Here is an 18,828-nt window from a genome sequence, read left to right as displayed (position 1 = left end):
TTTAATCTAGAAAGTGATATGGTCTGATCTGTGCTTCAGAAAGACTTCTCTGACAAGATTCATTAGAGAGGAGAGAAAGTGCAGGGAGAACAATTAAGGATCTATCACGAACATCCTTTAAAAAAAAAAAAAAGCCTGAGCTAGGTTAACCACATGGAGATGATGAAGACACACCAGAAAAATACTACAGGTCTACAGCTGAGGGTTTTGAAGGCAGAGGAAGAAAGGGAGAATCTGAAGCTAAAGATTTCATGATGGACTGGTAAGAAGAATATAGACCACAGAAAAAATGATCAGTAGGAGAGAAAATAAATAAGATGGTTTTTTTGGATACACAGAATTGCACACATTCACAATTGAATATACATCACAAACGGAGTTGAACATATATCACAAATGGAGCTCTGGAAAAAGAATAGGGTCGAAATGTTAGATTTCAGAGATATCTACATGCAAACAATAGACACCATGAGATCAATTAAAGTAGTCAACCATGAGAAGAGAAATGTGGATGAAAGGCTGAAAGGCATGTCTATGGATGCTACCTACATTTAAGAGGGAAGAGGAAGAAAAAGAAAGAGGAAGAAAAGTCAGAAAACAATCTACAAACCCAAAAAAGAGAAGGGTTTTGTTTGTTTGTTACTATCAGGAAAAGATTACTTTTCCCAAATGAACTTGCATGGTTTTGGGGGGGCATTCTATTGTTTCTGGTTTTTGTTCACAGAACAAGAATTCTGTATTATCAACCATAACCCTGAGCTCAGATTTAATTATTTTTTTCTAAATGGCTTTCTTGGGAGTTACTTTGAGAAGTGAGATTATTGGATTAAAAGGCATGAACATTTTAGGTCTCTTAATACATGATGCCAGTTTGCTATCCCAACCACTTCATCTATTTTAATGGCATGAGCGATACATGTATGCTTCCCTGCAACCTCATTAGCCTTGGGTTTTATTTTAACTTTTTTTTCCTAACTGATTTCTGATTTCACCAATTAATAAAATTAAACTTGAGATGAGTACACATGATCTTATGGCCCTAAAAACATCCAGCTGTCATCAGCAGGAACAAAGTGACTGTTTACCACAGAAGGTGACTGTGCTTATATAACCAAGGCCTGATACAGGCAGAAGTGCAGCAGAGCTGTCACACCCTGATGTGTAGTTCCTGCTGGTGCTCTCTGGTGTTTCTGATCTTTCCTTTATCGTTTTCTTCTACTTTTTAACTTAATTTTGAAAATTTTCAAACATGCAAAAGTTGAAGAAAAGTCAGTACCATAAGTGAATATATGCTCTACCAAAATTCACCAATTTTTAATATTTATCACTTTTGCTTTAGTACGTGCTCTCATTTTCTCCTTCTCTCTCTCTCCACACACACACACACACACAATACACACAAAAACACACATACTTTATCAATTTTTATTTATATTTTAACATCTTTATTGGAGTATAATTGCTTTACAATGGTGTGTTAGTTTCTGCTTTATAACAAAGTGAATCAGCTATACATATACATACATCCCCATAACTCCTCCCTCTTGCGTCTCCCTCCCATCCTCCCTATACCACCCCTCTAGACGGTCACAAAGCACCGAGCTGATCTCCCTGTGCTGTGCTATGCAGCTGCTTCCCACTAGTTATCTATTTTACGTTTGGTAGTGTATATATGTCCATGTCACTCTCTCACTTCGTCTCAGCTTACCCTTCCCCCTCCCTGTGTCCTCAAGTCCATTCTCTACATCTGCATCTTTATTCCTGTCCTGCCCCTAGGTTCTTCAGAACCTGTTTTGTTTTGTTTTTTTAAAGATTCCATATATATGTGTTAGTATACAGTATTTGTTTTTCTCCTTCTGAATTACTTCACTCTGTATGACAGATTCTAGGTCCATCCACCTCACTACAAATAACTCAATTTCGTTTCTTTTTATGGCTGAGTAATATTCCATTGTATATATGTGCCACATCCATCTTCTTTATCCATTCATCTGTCAATGGACACTTAGGTTGTTTCCATGTCCTGGCCATTGTAAATAGAGCTGCAATGAACATTGTGGTACATGACTTTTTTTTTTTTTTTTTTTTTTTTTACATGACTCTTTTTGAATTATGGTTTTCTCAGGGTATATGTCCAGTAGTGGGATTGCTGGGTTGTATGGTAGTTCTATTTTTAGTTTTTTAAGGAGCCTCCATACTGTTCTCCATAGTGGCTGTATCAACTTACATTCCCACCAACAGTGCAAGAGGGTTCCCTTTTCTCCAAACCCTCTCCAGCATTTATTGTTTGTAGATTTTTTGATGATGGCCATTCTGACTGGTGTGAGGTGATATCTCATTGTAGTTTTGATTTGCATTTCTCTAATGATTAGTGATGTTGAGCATCCTTTCATGTGTTTGTTGGCAATCTGCATATCTTCTTTGGAGAAATGTCTATTTAGGTCTTCTGCCCATTTTTGGATACCTAGGAATAAACCTACCTAAGGAGACAAAAGACCTGTATGCAGAAAACTATAAGACACTGATGAAAGAAGTGAAAGATAATACAAACAGATGGAGAGATATATCATGTTCTTAGATTGGAAGAATCAACATTGTGAAAATGACTATATGACCCAAAGCAACCTACAGATTCAATGCAATTTCTATCAAACGACCACTGGCATTTTTCACAGAACTAGAACAAAAAATTTCACAATTTGTATGGAAACAACAGAGACCCCGAATAGCCAAAGCAATCTTGAGAAAGAAAAACGGAGCTGGAGGAATCAGGCTCCTGGAATTCAGACTATGCTACAAAGCTACAGTAATCAAGATAGTATGGTACTGGCATAAAAACAGAAATATAGATCAATGGAACAGGACAGAAAGCCCAGAGATAAACCCATGCACATATGGTCACCTTATTTTTGATAAAGGAGGCAAGAATACACAATGGAGAAAAGACAGCCTCTTCAATAAGTGGTGCTGGGAAAACTGGACAGCTACATGTAAAAGAATGAAATTAGAACACTCCCTAACACCATACACAAAAATAAACTCAAAATGGATTAAAGACCTAAATGTAAGGCCAGACGCTATCAATTTTTAAATTTTCTGTTGAACCTTTTAAAGTAGGCTGCAGGTATGACACTTCTAAATACTTTAGCATACCTCTCACGAAAATAAACATTCTGGGAAGACATTTTTAAGGAGGGTAGTCAACAACTATTAAAAATTAACAGGTAAGAAAGTAGAGAGAATTAAAAAGAAATGGTCAGTAGATTTGGCAATGAGGTTACTGGATAGTGGTTTATTCAATCAGTAGAGTTTATTTTTATGCCTTTTAAGAGTGGCATATATACATACACACAATACACACATACATGCATACACATACATACATGCATACACATGCATACATGCATACAGAGAGAGACAGTATGTATATGTTATATATAATGGATAAAAGCTGTATTTATAACTATCATAGACACACAAGTCAGGGAAGCAACTTATAAGAACTAAAATGATACTATGTTATTGTTATGATGCTGCAAGATACCCATTCAGTTGTTACTATGCAACTATTATACCTATACAATGAGAACAGCATGCTCTGTTGGAGAACATGCTCCATGAGGAACAGCTATTCCGTACCTTGGAGCATGTTTGAGTTATATCTTGAGTATTATAGCAGAATATTTACTTAAGCTAACTTAATAAGCATACATACAGATAAAATTTTCTTCAAGATTAGTACAGAACTATATCCTTCCTAATTAATAGCACTTAAAACAAAATTCAGTGATATGCCTATAAATGGCTAGGAGGATGTTTTTCTCAGATATATATGAAACTAAATAAACCTGGCAATACAACCTGATAATTTTCAATATGATAAAATTTGGTATTTAATACATTTGAGTGTGTTTGGTTTTTAATCAGTCTTTAAAAAAATGTTTAAAAAGAGTCATTTAAAAGAACCTAATATAAGATATTAAACCCACATGGAACACACAAGGAAATCACCAAAATAAAAGATAAGGAAGTCCATATCATAAAAAATGATCTTTTTAGTTAGGGATCAGGGAATAGTAGCAAACAGTGTCAGCTGGACCAGGAGCTGAAGAAGGCATGTTCCTCAAGAGAAATGAAGATGCTCTTACCAGAAAACTGAATGTTCACTGGACATGGAACAGGCCAAAACACCAATGCCACTGCATGGACTAGTAGTCTATACTGAGGAGTTGGTCCATTTCCCTGAAGGCTGTAAGGACCAGCAGAAAAGTGAAACAATCCTATCCCCTTCCTATCTCCTGACCTTCGGGGCTCTTGCTTCACCAACTGTCTCTCTCTATTCCTGCTTTAATTATATTCTTCACTATATTTTTTCCTTAGCCTACAAATATTTCCTTTTTCTCCCTATCCTTCAAAACAACCTTACTTTGATATTATTTCTACCTAATATTATATCTCCTCCTTTCTCACCACTAAACTTCTTGAAAGATAGTTAATACCCCTCTACTTCTATTGCACTTATATTTTCCACTTTATATTTCAGTTAAGTATTTATCCCCCTAAGCAGTGATAGAAAAGGAGAGTAAAAGATAAAGATAAAAAGTTTAAGACTGGCAGGAAAGCAGGGAGCTAAGGGCATTATGTCAGAAGGTCTCTAGACTCTCAGGAAAATTTGAGGCAAAGTCATCTGCAGAAACATCAACTAATCTATTAAATACTGACTAAATGCCTATTTCATACTATGCTGGTTCCTGGAAACAAAGTAGTTCCTGTCCATACTGAGTTTTTGACCTGGTGGACTATTTCCTTAAAAAGGCATATTTCATAATTATGCAATTACTATAAAGCCTGGTATATGCTAAAAGGGTAGTCACAGAGTTTAAATGGACGGTCAGGAAAAGCTTTTCAGAAGTGACATATGAGGTGGGATCTAATAAACACAGAAATTAGCCAGCTGAAAGTAACAGCAAATGCCGTGGAGAAGACAAAGGTAAAAAAAAGCATTATACATTAGGAAAACGAAATCAAAGTAATTCAGTATGGCTAGAATTTAGAGAGCTAGAAGAGGAGTAGAAATAAAAGAGGTTAGCCAGCATATGGAGCTTTCAGACCTTGAAGACTCATAAAACATCAAGAAATTTAGACTTTATCCTGAGAGCAATGGAGAGCAATTTAATCAGGGAAATGACATGATCAGACTGCTGGAAGACCACTGTAGTTATAAAGTAGAGGAGATTAGAATTGGGAGGGTGAGGAGGAGAGGCTTCTACAGTAATTCCTATAAGAGACTGTGGTTATCTGCACTACTGTAGTAGCAGTAGGGCTATGGAGAAAACAAAAAGGATAAAAACTATATTAAACAAGGCTAATCAATGAGTCTTGATAATTAATTAGATTTGGAGAGGAGATGGTAAAAAAAGAAAACGAAATCAAGGGTAACAGTCAGGATTCAGACCTTGGGCAATTGTGTAAACGAAAGTTACATTAAAAGAGAAAAAAACCATATTTGAAAATTAAGGAGTTAGTTTCCAATTACTGTACTGTGGTTGGAATTTACAAGGGAAAGAAATTCAATGAACTTTGGGAAATGTCTTATATGTGCTCAACTTGTCTTAGAGCCTGTAAGCGCACAAAGGTAAGTGAGATAATATCTCCAAATATTTTTAATCTAGAAAGAAGAATAAGAAAAGTATCTTAAAAAACACAGTCTTTGTCTAAAGACATAAAATATCTGTCTTCACACAAATTAATACAAAAACTACTGAAAAAAATATAAAATAGGTTAAGATATTCTTAAATATGTGAGATAGTGAGGACAGAGATTTGGAAAATGTTGCATATATGAAAGACTTATGTCAAGCTGTTAGAATATGAAAGTAATAATAGCAATTCCCACCTCATATGTTTATGAGGATAGCTATTATAAAAGTACAGCCTATAAGAAATGACAAAGGACAATATAAGAATTACCTATTTCCCAACACCTAAAAGTAACCTTTTTTAGTATTTTGGTGTAGTACCTTCTAGTCTTTCAAATACCTGTGCATGCGTTTTCATTGAGATCATAACATATACACAATTCTATATTCTGCGTTTTAAAAAAATCATACTTTTTTTGTATGAAATTACTAGTTACTGTATCACTTTGGGCAATTTGCTTCATCTCTCTAAACTTCTTTCTCATCTGTAATAGGGGACAATAAAACCTAAGCTCTCAGGATTATTGTGAGAATCAAACAGTATAGTAAATATTCCATTAACTGCACTTTGCCTGGCACATGTTAACTAATAAATCCTAGGTAGGTATTATTTAAATGTCTGAAAGATGATTACAATGAATAGTCATATTTTAAAGGACTAGTGACAAAAGATAAAGGACAATCAAGCCATTACATTTGTAGTTTCATTAACGATATTTAATTACCATAACTTTTCTATTCTTTTTCTTTTTGTCTGATTACTACATTTCTTAAAATAAAGGCAAACAAGTTTTGCATTTTAATTTAGCACCTGAATGCCAAATAAACGATGGGTCTTTGTATAGCTAAGATACCTATTAAAAATAAATTGGCTTTAAAATACTATTGCATAGGAGAGTCTTAAAGCACAGAAAGTTATGGGAAAATTAGTCAGTAAGAGAAGAATAAGCACCAGCATGAAATCATAAAATCCTAAAACTAGAACTTCACAAACTAGCTGGTTCACTATCCTACCTTCAGTCAGTATTTCATCTTTCAAGTCCTCTCATCTTTCAACAAATACTATTTTATGCTCTTTAAAATTATTTTAAATTCTGTAACTCTCTTAAATAAGTTATACTATATCATAACTGCCAGAAAACTATTCCTACAATCTAACCTAAATCACTCCTGATAATACTATACTTGGGTCCTTGCCTTCTTATTTTGTCCTGATGAAAATAGTGAACAGCTGCTCACATATGGCTTTATAACTTTTTGAATTAATAATAAAGTTAGAAGTGACGGAACAGCTATCAAACAAGCACAGACAGTGCAGTGACATAAATTTCCCAAGGGAAATATCCCCCACAAATATCTCACAGTACTTTCTGAGCAAGCATCCAACAATATATAAATCAAAAAAAAAAAAAAAAAACAGACCCAAAAAACAAAAACTCAATTCAAACTGCACACCCACAGAAGTAGAGACCTGATGATTAGGTTAAAACAAAACAAAACAAAAAAACTTTTATGGACAAGTTCCAAGAGGACAAAATAAAAATGAATGAACTAGGAGAATTACTATGAGAGAGGAATTCGGTAGCTCCAGAGGGACTCACGGTGTCCTTATACATCTATGAGTCAAGATCCTCTTATTTTCTAGGTGCCAAGTTTTACACTGCCAGGCACAAAAATTCTTTTGAAAGTGTTATTTTTATAGAAAACTTGGCAACAAAGAGTGCCTTTCACTTTGTTCTTTCACACTAACAAGTCCCAACATATGGATAAGAAGCCAGGCACTAGCACGTGCGTTGGCAATTCTCTGCTGGGCCATACACAGGCTTCTTAACAATTCAAATATTTAAAATAGATTTATTTTGATAAGAAATCATAAGGATACCAAATTACTAGGGATACTACATAATGCAGAAAGAAATAAGTTGAGAAAACCCACCTCTAAGATCCAAAAGAAATAAAACACATTTCCAGATGCTTCTTTAATGGAGACAAAGCAAAATTAGGATGCAGTTAAGTGTTCAAAATATGTTCTTAGATCTAAGTAAAAATATGTGAAAGCCATTAGCTTTATAAGGTGAAGGACAAAATATTTTTCCCCATGCTTAAAAAAAACATTCTATCGAGGTTTCTTAAAAAAACAAGTCAAAGTTCCAGTTCCACTATGGTACCATAAACCATCTACAGCCTCTCTCCCGCCACCCCCAAATTGATTAAAAATACAAACTTCACACAAAATACAAAACCCACTACAGGAGGACTCTGAAAATTGAAGTGGAGCATGAGGCAGGTAAAATTATGGAGAAGGGCCCTGCACAGTGTGGTAGAAGGGGCTGAGCATGTAGTGTTTTTTCCTTCTCTTTTCTTTCTTGACTCAGCTTTTCCCCTCCTGTTTTCTATAAGATTGCTAGGTTGAAATATCGAACATTTTCACAGGAAAGAGCACAGAATGCTTTAAAAAAAAAGTAGATGAGAAAGAATATAAGAAACTACAACAAAACTTTGCCACTAATTGCAAACTGCCACTAATCCAAGTGATTTTGCTGTTCTTTAGTAAATCGCATTTCAGAATCTCACTGAAACACATTATAAAGACTATGGGAGCCAGATGCTCCTATAATTCCTAATTAATAAAAGAAAACATTAAGGTAAAGAAGAAAGGAACTATTCAAGTAAAAATAAAATAGATATTCCAAAAAGCATGGAAATAATGATCAACTTAAAGGCAAATATTTTAACCAAATTTCAAACTAAAGATTTCATAATCAGTTTAGTGCTTATATTAAAACCTGAGTTCAATTTCAAAAATAGCATTTACATTACAATCCCACTTTAATAAGTTTACTATGAGCTGTGCTCAGAGAGCGGGCTATATATGAAGTCAAATCTTATAAATAAAATAGTAATTATCTAAATAAGTCTCCCTTAGATCAAAAAACTTTCTGCCTTAATACAACTTAAAAAGGGTTAATCATTTCCAAAATGAGTTTTTATAAAACTACTTACTTTTGTTTAATAAACAGGGAAAAGTCTCACAAAAATGGAAACTTTAAACAAGAAAAAAAAACAATAGCAGCAATAATTTTAAAAAAGTAAAACTCACACCATGAAAATGACATAAAGTCTTACCTAGAAAATTCTTCATATCTCATTAAAATATTTTATATTTTCCTAATTTACCAAATTCCTTGAATAATTTAACTGCATTCAGCATAAAATGCTTTGAATATTTAAGGAAACTTAGTAACCTCTGCCACTCTTATTTGGCATAGCAGAACTAGGAAAAGATAAAGGAGTATGGATAAAAGAAATGAAAAATACAGGAACAGAGGAAAGAGATCAGGACTTCTACTGATTGGGCCCCAAGCCCAGGAACTAAAGAAGCACATGGTCACAAGTTTCTCAAGCGAATTTAAAATCAACCACATGTAAATAATGTATGACCAAATGCCCCAAAATTAAAAGAAATCATATAAAAGGCCCCCCCAAAAATGTTTCAAATAGTAAAAGTTTTTAAATGAGTTTTGTTCAGATTATTCGTCTTTGAGAATTTGTGATATAAGTGAATAATAATCAAACAGAAAAGCTCTTTTGTTACATATGTAGGTATCACCAGGACCTTTCTAACACAGTGCCTGTATATTACAGATGCTCAATGTTTGTTTGGTATAGGAATAAATTAATGGGCAGATGCACATTTCTCTTGGGTTATCTTAAAAAAAAAAAAGTAGCAGAAGGGGTAGAAATGGCAGGGAGACAGGCTGTAGGAAGTGAGATGGGGAAAACAGGAGAGAGTTAGGAATAAACCAACATGTGTGGTCAGAACTAGTAAAAAACGTTGCCAACATGTAATAGTGTACAAGGGCTATACATATGCTTTTCAAGACATTTTCTAGCCCAGATCTGTCCAAATAGTTGGGTCATAAATTCAAACCATTTCCTCTGAATCTCCTTTGATGGTCGGTTGACAATAAAAATGTTTGCATATATACAGAGAAAAATCTTCCGCTGACAAGACTGGCTAAAGGGATGCTCCAAGTTTTTGTTAAATAGAAGGCAAAGAGGCCCTTCTTTGTCAGAAAGCTGAGCACACTCATGTAAGCAAACTTCCTAAGCAGTCCCGACTATGTCCTGAGATGCAGACCAGAAAGGAAGTTCCAACATGGGGGAGAATAACCAATGCTGCTGGCCAGAGCGCATTGGTTATTCTCTATGTTGTTTTGGTTTGAGGTCTACAGATATAAGGAGAAAGCCCTGAAAAGGGGTAAAAGAGATACTAGGAAACAATCCTTACAGCACAGTCTTAATGGGCAATATTTAGCAAGAGAATAAAAGATTTTACCTTTATACTCAAAGCTGGTCCCTGGCTGCTAAATGTGCTGCACGTAATAGCTAGGGGGATGAAGGTTAGTGGGACAGGATCAACTTGAGAATCAGGCCAGAAGATGCCACAAGAAAATCCTAGAGAAAGAAGCTGCCTAGAGAAATTAGACATTTATCCTAGACATATACTAAGTTCACTGAGACAGGTCAAGCAAGTCTCAGAGAAGTGACCAAGCCTAAGTGGTAGATTGCTGAGAAAAAATTAACTGTCCTATGGTAAATGTTGTCTAACTGTGCCATCTTTTATAAGTTCTGACAAGTACGGGTCTCCTCTGCTGCAGGTATCAACAAGAAAGTCAGACTCCTATAGGTACACTAAAAGAGGTTTTAATATCAAATATCCATTTATTTACTCACTTATGTATTCACTCATTCACTCAAATATATTCATCTTAGTGCAAAAGGCTGTTAGGTTCTGAGTGCTTAGCCAGGCTCTAGGTAGAATATATAGAGTGAGATACAAAAAATGAACAAGACTGATAAGGTCTCTACATCATGCAGCTTATAAACTGAAAGGAGAGGCAGACATTAAACAAGTACATTAATAAGTATTTAATTTAAAGACTAGGCAAAAAATTGTACGGGGTGTTACAAATAGTACACAATAGGCCTAGGGGGTCCTAGAGTGTCAAGTACAGCTTTCTAGAAGATCTGATATTTAAACAGGCATGAAAGATAAGTAGCAATGAGGCAACTAAAGAGACTGAATGACACTGAACCATTTGCAGCCCCTAATACTGGCTTTTTCATCTTGGGGAAGGAAGAGATGCATGAGAATAATGGCAGAGTCATACTGAGGGACCTGACTCGTTACCATTCCAGATTCAATCTGGGAAAACAGACCCATTTTAACTTCCCTCATCTATGACTTGACCAGTTACTGTCATACTTTCTGTTCTTTTCCCTGCTGTCTCTAGAAAAATCTGAAGTTACACACATTAGAGATCTTGATGCTATTGAAAAGAGAACAGCTGTACGTAAGCAGCATATCAGCCTAAATTCTGGTTAAGTACTTCTGAGGGGCTGGAGGAGTTTTATCTTAGATAATTAATTCTATAGTTTTGTTAAGCTATGATGAGTATGTCATTTCATTTCGGTGGTCTTCCTCCCAAAACCCCATAATCCCAGCCTAACCGTAGTAAAAATGACAGCCAAACTCAAATTGAGGGTCATTCTATACAAAAGACCTAAGCAGTATACCTCAAAACTGTTAAGAACAGAAACACTGTCATAGCCCAGAGAAGCCAAAGAAGACATGACAACTGAATGTAATGTGATAGCTTAGATGGGATCCTGAAATAGACAAAGGACATTAGGAGGAACTAATGAAATCCAACGAAAGTATGGAGTTTAGTAAATACTGTTCAAGACAAGTTTAATCAGAAAACCTGCATTTTTCAAACCCTGCCCATTTCAAAGAAAGGACAGTCTTTAGGACTGGCCCTTAGCAGTCTTCTGGGAGATAGAATATCTGGGCCTTTTAAATACTGTGCCTCTAAGAGTGTTTTTGTATGCCCGAGGCCCTGGGCTATGCCATACCTGTTTGACCAGATAAGTTGACCCTGCAATGTGATTTATGAACATTTGTTCTTGCTCTGGGAAGAGCTAGAATCTAAGAAGCTGAAGTCAGACATGCCAGTGCTGTATACCTACATTGGCTAACCTGCAATGAAACCCTGGAAACCAAGGTTCAGGTGAGCCTCCCTGGTCAATAACAGTTCACACATATTGTCACACACTATTTAGAGGAGAATTAAGTGTGCTCCCAAGTGACTCCATTGGGAGAATACACCTAGAAGCTTGTTCCTGTTTTCTCCTGGACTTCACCTCATGTGACTTTTCACTTTTGAGTATTTTGATCTGTATCCTTTCACAGTAATAAATCATAACCATGAGTATAATAGCTTCTGAGTGCAGTGAGTCCTTCCAGTGAATCATCAAGCCTGAGGGTGATCTTGAGGTCCCCCAACAAAGACAGAGAGACAAAGGATAAAATTACAAACAACTTAGAATTCCCTAAAACTCACATTCCCACCTACTCCCCCACTACCCATCTATAGGCCTGAACATTAGGGAAACTTTATCTCAGGCTATTAAACTCATCTTTAAATTTATCTTAGGTTTATCGTGGAGTTCTCAGACATCTGCTAATTTTCAGATTACATTTTCTCAATCTATCCCATCTTTCCCACCTTTGCATCATATACCATTCCACCTTAGAGCTTTGGTTTTTCTATTGGGTCAATACCCGGAGAAAGTTCACTTGTATAACACTTAAAAAAAAAAAAACCAAAAAAGCCCAAAAAACTCCCATTTACCATTGCAACAAAAAGAATAAAATACCTAGGAATAAACCTACCTAAGGAGGCAAAAGACCTGTATGCAGAAAACTATAAGACATGGAAGAAAGAAATCAAAGATGATACAAACAGATGGAGACATATACCATGTACTTGGATTGGAAGAATCAACATTGTGAAAATGACTCTACTATCCAAAGCAATCTACAGATTCAATGCAATCGCTATCAAACTACCAATGGCATTTTTCACAGAAGTAGAACAAAAAATTTTACAATTTGTATGGAAACATAAAAGACCCCGAATAGCCAAAGCAATCTTGAGAAAGAAAAACGAAGCTGGAGGAATCAGGCTCCCAGACTTCAGACTATACTACAAAGCTACAATAATTGAGACAGTATGGTACTGGCAAAAAAACAGAAATATAGTTAATGGAACAGGACAGAAAGCCCAGAGATAAACCCATGCACATATGATCACCTTATCTTTGACAAAGGAGGCAAGAATATACAATGGAGAAAAGATAGTCTCTTCAATAAGTGGTGCTAGGAAAACTGGACAGCTACATGTAAAAGAATGAAATTAGAACACTCCCTAACACCATACCCAAAGATAAACTCAAAATGGATTAAAGACCTAAATGTAAGGCCAGACACTATAAAACTCTTAGAGGAAAACATAGGCAGAACACTCTACGACATAAATCACAGCAAGATCCTTTTTGACCCACCTCCTAGAGTAATGGAAATAAAAATAAAAATAAACAAATGGGATCTAATGAAACTTAAAAGCTTTTGCACAGCAAAGGAAACCATAAACAAGATAAAAAGACAACCCTCAGAATGGAAGAAAATATTTGCAAAAGGAGCAACTGACAAAGGATTAATCTCCAAAATATACAAGTAGCTCGTGCAGCTCCATATCAAAAAAACCAAACAACCCAATCCAAAAATGGCCAGACAACTCAATATACATTTCTCCAAAGAAGACATACAGATTGACAACAAACACATGAAAAGATGCTAACATCACTAATCATTAGAGAAATGCAATTCAAAACCACAATGAGGTAACACCTCACACCAGTCAGAATAGCCGTCATCAAAAAATCTAGAAACAATAAATGCTGGAGAGGGTGTGGAGAAAAGAGAACCCTCCTGCACTGTTGGTGGGAATGTAAATTGATACAGCCACTGTGGAGAACAGTATGGAGGTTCCTTAAAAAACCAAAAATAGAACTACCATATGACCCAGCAATCCCACTACTGGGCATATACCCTGAGAAAACCATAATTCAAAAAGAGTCATATACCACAACGTTCACTGCAGCACTATTTACAACAGCCAGGAGATGGAAGAATTCTGAATGTTCACTGACAGATAAATGGATAAAGAAGATGTGGCACATTTATACAATGAAATATCACTCAGCCATAAAAAGGAACGAAACTGAGTTATTTGTAATGAGGTGGATGGACCCAGAGTCTGTCATACAGAGCGAAGTAAGTCAGAAAGAGGAAAACAAATACCATATGCTAACACATATATATGGAATCTAAAAAAATGGTACTATGAACCTAGTGGCAGGGCAGGAATAAAGACGCAGACGTAGAAAACAGACTCGAGGACACAGTGGGAAGGGGAAGTTGGGACAAAGTGAGAGAGTAGCACTGACATATATACACTACCAAATGTAAAATGGATGGGAAGCTGCTGCATAGCACAGGGAGATCAGCTTGATGCTTTGTGACAACCTAGAGGGGTGGGATAGGGAAGGTGGGAGGGAGGCTCAAGAGGGAGGGGATATGGGGATATGTGTGTACATATAACTGATTCACTTTGTTGTAAAGCAGAAGCTAACACAACGTTGTAAAGCAATTACACCGCAATAAAGATGTAAAAAAAAAAAAACCTATATAAAAAACTGTAAAGCATTTTTCTGAAGAGTACATGAAATTCTGACATGGTGATTCTAACATGGGGCACTGGAATATGTCCCACCCTGTGGCTTAAATGTAAATTATTAAAAGGTATTTTTGAAAACTGCAAAATAGGGACCTTTGCTTCCAGCCAAGGAGGAAAAGAAATAAGATTTACCTTTCTGTCTGAAAAAAACTTAAAAAGCTGACAAACTCTTAAGACATTGGCCATCAGGCCATGTAGGAGGGTGATCCTTCAGAGAAGGGAAACAAGGAGGTAAACCCTATGACTGTGCCTATCTAACTGCCTGGAGAAAGGTCACAGATTGCAGCAGTGGAGAGGAAACCTAGGCAGAGCCCACAGTCTCCCTGAGATGAGAAAATGAAGCTAGGAGTATGGGGAAGTCACAGAGGTAGGTATTGCAGGGCAGAGTATTAGAGGTAAAAGATGTACAGAGACAGAGAGAGAACTCCTGAAATCTGTAGAGGGTCTCCATCAAATATTCAGTTATCAGTACATGCATGTGAGAAAAACAAATGAGGCCAGGAAAAAAAAAATGCAACCAGAGACCTAAAAGGACCAGAGACCTAGAAGGAAGCATGCCGACTCCCAACAGCCAGAGTGGACCCTCATAATTTATAGAGCATCAGGTAGGATATTGATAAGGATCTTAGCTCACTAGTAGGGAAAAATTAACCCTAGACAAAACATTGCCGTGGTACCACCTGAGAAAATTTAAAGGCAAGACCAAAAAGGATCAAACTTTCCAAATAACTTAACCACACCCCAGAATAAACCTCAAGAATATTTTTATGAATATAAAGCATTCAGCTCCCAACAAAATAAAAATCAGAATTTCTGGAAACCAATCAAAATGTATCATGCATGCAAAGAAGCAGGGAAATATAATCTATAATAAGGAAAAAAAATCAATAATTTGAAGCTGATTCAGAAATTACACAGATAGAATTAGAAGACAAGGACATTATAACAGTTATTATTATAAATGTGTTGCATATGTTCAAATGAAGGAAACATGAAAGCATTAAGTAGAGAAGAAAATAATATAAAAAGGATAAAAATCAAATTTCTAAAGAAATACTGCAGTGTCCATAATTTTAAAAATGCACTGGATGGAACTAACAGCTGATTAGACATTTTAATGGGGAAAAAAGCTTAGCAAACTGGTAGGCACAGCAATAGAGACCCTCTCAAACAAAACAAAGGGAGAAAGAAAACAGAGGAATATAAAAAAATGAACACAGCATCACTGGGCTTTGGGAGAATCTCAAGCAGACAAATGTACATGTGTATTTTTAGTCCCCAGTGAGGGGAGTAATGAACTAGCACAAGAAACAAGAAGAAAACTACCAAGGCACATGATAATCAAATTGCTTAAAACAAGTGTTAAAGAGAAAATCTTAAAAGCAACCTGAGGAATAAAAAAGATATATTACACACAGAAAACAATGAAAATGGAAACAGCAGATTTCTTTTCAAAAATAATGCAAGAAAGCAGAGAGTGGAGCAAATCATTAAAGAACTAGGGGTGTGTGAGTAACGGGAGGGGTATCACTGTCAATCTAAATTCTTTAGCCAATAAAAGTATCTTTTTAAAACAAAAACAAAATAATGACTTTTTTTTTTTTTTTTTTTTTTTTTTTTTTTTTTTTTTTTTTTTTTTTGTGGTACGCGGGCCTCTCACCGCTGTGGCCCCTCCCGCCGCGGAGCACAGGCTCCGGACGCACAGGCCCAGCGGCCACGGCTCACGGGCCCAGCCGCTCCGCGGCACGCGGGATCCTCCCGGACCGGGGCACGAACCCGCGTCCCCCGCATCGGCAGGCGGACTCCCAACCACTGCGCCACCCGGGAAGCCCAATAATGACTTTTTTGAGACATGCAAAAACTGAAAGAATTCTTGACCAGCACACCTGCATTACAGGAAATGTTAAAGTAAGCCCTTCAGGAAGAAGGAAAATGATACCAGATGGAAACCTGAATCTACACAAAAGACTAAAGAGAGCTGGAAGTGGTAATTACATTGTGTAAACATAGAAAATTTTCTTTATTATTATTTAAATCGCTTCAAAAGGAAATACTATTTAGAGCAAAAATGATGACAATGTACTCTGGGGTTTACAACCACATAAAAGTAAAATGTATGACAACAGCACAAAGGCCAGGATGGGAGCAAGAGAAGTATACTGTTTCAAGGTTCTTACACTATACATGAGATATATTATCACTTGAAAGTAGACCATGTTAAGTTAAAGATGTTTCAAAGGAAATAAAAAATATTTTGAACTAAATGGAAATGAAAATCCAACATATCAAATATGTGGGATACAGCTAAAACAATGCTTAATGATTATTTATAGCACTGAACACAGACCCAGAAGAGACAAAACTAAACTCACTAACCACAGCTCTCACCTTTAACTAAAGAAGACCAGATTAAGCCTAATGCAAACAAGGAAGGAAATAACAAAGATTAGCACAGAAATCAATGAAATCAAAATCAGAAAAATAAAACAAAAAGCTGATAATTTGAAAAAAATCAATAAAACTGCTAGACCTCCAGGCAGAATGATCATGAAAAAAAAGAGAAGACATAAATTAAGAGTGTTAGAAATGAAAGAGAAAACACTACTGATCCCACAGACAGTAAAAAGATAATAAGGAAGACTATGAACAACTATGTCCATAAATCAGGCAATTAAGGCAAAATGGACCAATTCCCTAAAAGATACAAACTACCAAAACTCAAGAAAAAAACATAACCTGAATAGTCCTAGATTTACTAAAAAATTAAATTTAACTTAAGCCTTCCAAATAATTAAAATTACAGGACTAGATGGTGGTGATGGTTGCACAGCAATGGGAATATACTTAATACCACCAAATTATATACTTAAGACTAGTTAAAATGGTAAATTTCAGGTTGTGCATATTTTACCACAGTTTAAAAAAAAAACAAAACTTTTCCCATATATGTTTACGACTCCAAGCTGTAGTTGGAGTTTGAGAGTCCCATGGTTACGCACAGAGGAGCTGGGTTAACCCTACCTGGGGGAAAAAAAAAATTAACCAAAGACCTAAATGTACATGCTAAAACTATAAGCAACTCTTATAATCTCTTAGAAGAAAATATACAGTAAATCCTCCTGACCTTGGATTTGGCAATACTTTCTTAAATGTGACACCAAAACTACACACAAGTAAAGAAAAAATAGAGACACTGGACTTCCCTGAAATTAAAAACTTTTATGCTGCAAAGGACATTATCAAGAAAATGAAAAGAGGCTGCTCACTGAATGGGAGAAAATATTTGCAAATCATATATACCTGATATCAAATATAAGAATAGAGGACTTGTATCTTGTATACGTATGACTCAATAATAAGTAAAAAACAATTAAAAATGGGGGAATGCACAGGTTGTGAGATGATGGGCAAAGTGTATAGGGTTTCTTTTGGGAATGATGAAAATGTTCTAAAATTAAATGTAGTGACGCCTGTACAACTTTTTGCATATACTAGGCCACTGAATTGTACCCTTTAAATAAGTGAATGACTGATAGGTGAATTATTTCTCAATAAAGCTGTTACCAAATATATATACATATATTTTTATACGAAAAGGTAAAAGAACCATTTCTGCAAAATGAGAACCATTATGAAACAAAATGCTACATAAAATATTCAGTCATTCGACAAACCTTTGTTTAGTTGGTACTATTTGCCAAACAGAGGGGATACAAAGACGAGTAAGACAAAAGAACCACAAGGCATATATGTGTTAGCTTTGTGTGTGTGTATTAGGAATCATATTACAAGATCTTTGGTAAGTGAGAGGTCAGAAAGTAATCTTTCAGGCAGAGAGGAGGACAACGTGCAAAAATACAAAATGGTTTAACAGAACGATGTAAGATGAAAGTGAAGTAGGCACGAGCCAGGTTACGAACACCAAACTAAACAGCTTAGACTTCATCTTAGAGGTTATCAATAGGGAGTCATGCTGAAGGCATTTAAGACAGTTTGGGACAGATGGACTACGGGACAAGATCAGATGAGTGTGTAATTACTCTGTATCTGTATAAGGTGAAGTGAAAAGGTGGTACCACAAAAGAACCACATTAACCCTACCAATGATTTCCTTTACTGTAAATGAAAATCTGTGTTTTTAGCAAACACTCATCAAGTTATTTACAGGCTTTCTTCAGAGATACTGTGGGTTTGGTTCAAGACCACTCTCAGCAAGGCAAATATCGCAATAAAGTGAATCACACAGATTTTTTGGTTTCCCAGTGCATGTGAAAGTTATGTTTACACTACACTGTAGTCCATTAAGTGTGCAGTAGCATTATGTCTAAAAAATAATGTGCATACCTTAATTAAAAAATACTTTATTGCTAAAAAATGCTAATCATCATCTGAGCCTCAGTGAGTCACAATCCTTCGCTGGTGGAGAGTCTTGTCTTGATGTCGATGCTGCTGACTGACCAGGGTGGATGCTGAAGGCTGGGGCG

The 18,828-nt window shown here is 35.9% G+C and overlaps 1 protein-coding gene across 3 annotated transcripts in view; it reads right to left on the bottom strand.

Annotated features, from left to right (window-relative positions):
* The window catches only part of AFG2A (AFG2 AAA ATPase homolog A), a 335,245-nt gene that overhangs the window by 259,982 nt on the left and 56,435 nt on the right, over nucleotides 1-18,828 (bottom strand). The gene's annotated exons all lie outside the window — the stretch shown is intronic.

This window comes from Kogia breviceps, chromosome 6, assembly GCF_026419965.1.
Source record: "Kogia breviceps isolate mKogBre1 chromosome 6, mKogBre1 haplotype 1, whole genome shotgun sequence".
In the NCBI taxonomy this organism is placed as follows: Eukaryota; Metazoa; Chordata; class Mammalia; order Artiodactyla; family Physeteridae; genus Kogia; species Kogia breviceps.
Note: the sequence above shows the minus strand (reverse complement) of the source record. Positions and strands in the feature narration are given on the sequence as shown.